Consider the following 4,718-nt stretch of genomic DNA (forward strand, 5'->3'; position numbering starts at 1 on the left):
CCCATCACCACCTCTCCCCTCCTCCTCCCCACCCCATCTCCTCCTCCTCCTCCCCTCCTCCCCGGCGCACGTGGGGCGGAGTTCTAGAACGTCGTGTAACCAATGCCGGTGACGTCACGCACCCCGTGCGGCCCCGCCTGCCCGCGCGCGCACAGTCGGTCCCCCGCGGCCGGACCCACACGGGTGGCGCACGAACCCCGCGGGTCGAGGGGACCCTGCCTCCGGGCCGGCAGGGCGAAGGGCGAGGGGGAGCGCACCCCGACTTCCCTGGATCACATGGGCTGCGGGGGGCGGGTGGATCGGGGGAGGGGAGGCGCGGGGAGCTTGCTGCGGCTCCTCACCCGGACCGGGGAGAAGACGCCCCCCACCCTCTCTAGTTCGCCCTCTCCATTCAAGTTTGCCGGCCCCTGCCGCCGAGATCCGGAGATGGCACCAGCCGCCAGCCCTGCGCTGTGCCCTGTTTCCAGCCACGGCTCAGAAATTTAGGTCAAGGACGTCGGGAGCAAACCCACACCCCGGCGCTTCTCTGGCGGCCCCCGAGACCCCCCAGGATCGGGGGGCTTCAGGATAGCGGAGACCCTCCTGCACAAACACCAGCCACAAGTTTTATTTTCCTTTTGCGCTGGAAGTTCTCTCTGGCTCTTGCTCCACACCGGCACGTCTTGCGCGGTTCCCCGCCCTTCCCCAGTAGAGGTACCAATCCGTGCCCGGGAAAGGTTATTTTGGAACTTTGAGAAACTGACGCGATTCCAGTGGCGAGAAAGTGCCGAAAAAAAGGGTTTCCGCGTTAATCATACAGTGTTTTAAAAATATAATAAGATAGGTTATAGGAGTCAAGGTCACATGATTGAGGTTCAAAGCAAATGTTTGTATATAACGAGAAGTACTTTTGGAGTGCCTCTGGGATGCCTGGGAAGGGTGGTTATTTCAGGAAACCCCTGTTTAATCCGTTCGTTATATATTTTATTTCTCAAATTACCCAGCCTTTGTATGCCAGGATAATAAAGTGCATGAGACTGAAATAGCCCAAGACCCCTCACGACCTGCAGAGGTAGCTGGTGGCAGAAGGCTTCAGAATCACTCCCACCTTAGGAGCAGCAGTATTGTACAGCACGGGTTCTGGCATACAGTGGGTACTTAATAAATGCTGGTTTCATACCTTCATGCACTGAAAATTCCAAAAAGACGGTGTCTGTAGCCTTCCAAAGGCATCGCACGTTTCTCCGGCAGATTCTAGGCTGGCCAAATTCGGGCTGGTTTCAATTTATGGGGCATTTGAAACAATACGGATACAATTATCCATATTGTTTTAAATCTGTATTGTTTTAAATTATTGCAGTAAACTGAGTTAATATGGCGTGAGGGGCAACATAAAGTTGTGGTTCATCAAATACTGAGATTAATGTTAAGCATGAATTGATATCCAATTAACACTTTTCCATTAATTTTCATAGGATTAGGAGACAAAGGAAGACACTCACCACCAAAACTGTACCAAATCCACTGTGGGTTTTGGAAAAATGGAATATTTGGAAAATCTCAACACCAGCCATATCCTTGAGTGACCAGACCCTCAATCTCCCCGTTCCCTGAATTGCAGTAATTCCTCCTTGACAGGATTGATGGGGTGAAGGTGAGAGGCTGAAGTGAACCAATGTTGTAAAAGTTCCTTTTTTCACTGTAAACCTGATTCGTGTTTATTATCAATCACTACTCAATATAATCATATTGAGAAGGTGCTCTAAGGCTTTAAACCACAAACCCGAACATTTCCTGTCACTCCAAGCTCCTTCCCAAATCATCTGGGCTCTCATGTGTTGAACGGCCAGTTGTTATGATGATTGTTTATTATGATTGATTATTCTCAACAATATGCAGACAACAGAGCTCATTGTATTGTGTTTGGGATTTTTACAGTAGAACCACAGGCCATCCTAGGTAGAAAGGACTTTCCTGATCTAATCCCTTCATTATACATCAGGGTCTCAGAGGTGCCAAACTCACCAGGCTACGCCCCACCCCCACCCTCTGATCATCAGTCCAATGCCATGTGGCCTCTGCTGCCTGCATGTTTATTCTGTCCCTCACAAGGCGAGAGTTGGGGGCCCTTCTTCTGTGGTATAGACCTCCACAAGCTGACACTTATAGAACTGATTTAAAATCCAGAGAGGGACTAGAGCTGCAGTTACAAAGTCAGTGGCTTAGAAAGAACTGGATTTTAAGTCTCCATTACTACATTGTTTTTACTCATTTATTTTTAATTTATATATGGTAACCTTTAACTCTTTTTGGTCTGTAATTCTATGAGTGTTGACTTATGCATAGAGTCATGTAACCACCACCATAATCAAGATGCAGAATAGTTTCATTGTCCAAAAAATTCCCTCTTGGCTGCCCCTATGCACTATATTATTTGTAATAGCTTATTATTATTATTATTATTTTATGCATTTTTTTTCTCCAGCTCACTCAATGTAGCCCCTGCCTCAGGAGAATACAAGCAGCATAATATCAGTCCTCAACCCTCTGAAAGTCTCAACAGCCCAAGACAATGTTGGACACTTCCTTCTTCAAACTCAATCTTCCAGGATGGGTTTAAACACATGTTGATGCCACTCAAATTGAAATCTCCAGCCTCACCCTTCCTGAAGAGCTCCAGGCTCTGGTCAGTTTCCTATTCAACATCTCCACTTAGCTTTTCTAAAGGAAGCCCAAGTTCAAATCCATCTTTCTTGCTACTGCATCCCAGATCTCCCACCCCAGGCCCTGCAATAGCTCACAAAACAGTCTTCCCACATCCACCCTTACTCCACTTATGTGCCTGGAAATCTTTCCCAGACCTCTCTGACAGGGTCCAATGCCCTTAGATATGCAGTTACCTTACCAGAATGTCCTCTGTGTACCTTACCCTGTATGATCATTTGCTTTATTGCCCATCTCCTCTAAGCCAGAAGCTCCTGTCCCTTTCTGCTCTCCATGTACCAGCACAGTGCCTGCTGGCGCACGGTTAATGCTTAATAAATAATGATTGACTGAATGAGTGAATGGATGAATGAATGAATGATGGTCAACATTTAATTTCATTCTAGGATTCTTTTTGTATTCATGTTCATAAGTCAAATTGGTTGCAGTTTTCCCTTTTCATACTGCTTTTGTCTGGTTATACTGGTCTCATAAAATGAACTGGTAAATGTTCCTTCTTTTTTCATTTTCTGGAACAGTGTGTATAAGATTGGAGTTATGTGTTCCTTGAATGTTTGGTAGAACTTGCGGGTAAATTGCCTGGGTCTGGGATAGACATTTCGTGGGTTGATTTTTAACTACTGATTCCATTTCTTTAACGCTTGTAGATCTCTTCAGGTTTTCTGTTTTCTTCTTGAATCTATTTTTATACACTGTATTTTTCAAAGAAATTATCCATACCATCTAGGTTTTCAAATGTGTTGACAAAATGCTGTTCATAGTTCTCTCTTAATGTATTTTAATCTCTGCTGTATCTATCCATAATGTTTATTTTTTTCATTCCAAATATCATTTTATATGTATTTTTTCTTATCTGGATCAGCTGTGCCAGAGATCTTTTTTTTTCTTTTTACTAGTGTTTTCTTTCTACTTTCTATTAGTGTTTTCAGAGAACCAAACTTTAAATATTGTTTCTTTTTCTGTTCCAGTAAGTTTTGTCCTTATACATTATTATACATTATATTCTTATATATGGCACAATAGAAAATATATACTATTATATAGTATAATATAATATATAATGTAATACTAATATATATCATATAGTATTCCCTTCTGCTCTTTTTGGATTTATTCTGTTGCTCTTTTTTTTCTTTTTGAGTTGGTGCCTTGGGTAATTAATTTTTAGCCATCTGTTTTCTGATTTTAACATTTAAGACTACAGATTTCACTTTAAGTACCACTTAAGCTATATTCCACAAGATATACAGACTTTTTATTATCATTGAGGTAAAAAAAAAAAAGTTTAGATTTTAGGCTGGACACAATGACTCATGCCTGTAATCCCAGCACTTTGGGAGGCTAAGGTGGGAGAATCACTTGAGCCCAGGAGTTTGAGACCAGCCTGGGCAACATAGTGAGGCCCCATCTCTGCAAAAGAAAACTTTTCTAGAAACTAGCCAGGTGTGCTAACATGCACCTATAGGCCCAGCTACTCAGGAGGCTGAGGTGGGAGGATCACTTGAGCCTGGGAAGTTGAGACTGTAGTGAGCCATGATCATGTCACTACTCCAGCCTGGGTGACAGAGCGAGATCCTGTTTTAAAAAAAAAAATTAGATTTCAGATACGATTTCTTCTTTGACCAGTGAATTAATACAGGTGTATTTGAGGGATATTTGAGGTTATTCTTTAGTTACTAACATCTAAATTAACTGAATTAAGGTCAAAGAACGGGATCTATATGAAGCAGATTCTTTGTTATTTATTGAAACTTGCTTTGGTGCAGCCAATTTTTATAAATATTTCATGTAGTTTTGAAAAGAATGTATATGCCTTAATTTTTAAGTATAGCATTTTATATGGGTCTATTAGATCAGACTTATTAACTATATTATCTAGATTTCTTGTAGCCTTACTAATATTTTGTCTGCTTGACCTATTGCTTTTTATAGAAGTACATTAAAATTTCTATATGACTAGATTTGCCAGTTTCTCCTGTAATTCTCTCAAATTTTGCTGTATTTTAAAAGTATGT

General features: G+C 42.3%; 1 long non-coding RNA gene across 1 annotated transcript; it reads left to right on the forward strand.

The window, feature by feature from the left end:
- The first annotated feature begins 290 nt into the window (after positions 1–290).
- LOC108530305 (uncharacterized) lies at positions 291–2,858 on the forward strand. Its single transcript, XR_001885796.1, has 3 exons — positions 291–693; positions 1,455–1,633; positions 2,465–2,858. It is a non-coding gene; the product is annotated as an uncharacterized LOC108530305 (long non-coding RNA).
- The last annotated feature ends 1,860 nt before the right edge of the window (positions 2,859–4,718 follow it).

The sequence above is a fragment of the Rhinopithecus bieti genome, unplaced genomic scaffold (genome assembly GCF_001698545.2).
Source record: "Rhinopithecus bieti isolate Rb0 unplaced genomic scaffold, ASM169854v2 scaffold_7870, whole genome shotgun sequence".
NCBI lineage: Eukaryota > Metazoa > Chordata > Mammalia > Primates > Cercopithecidae > Rhinopithecus > Rhinopithecus bieti.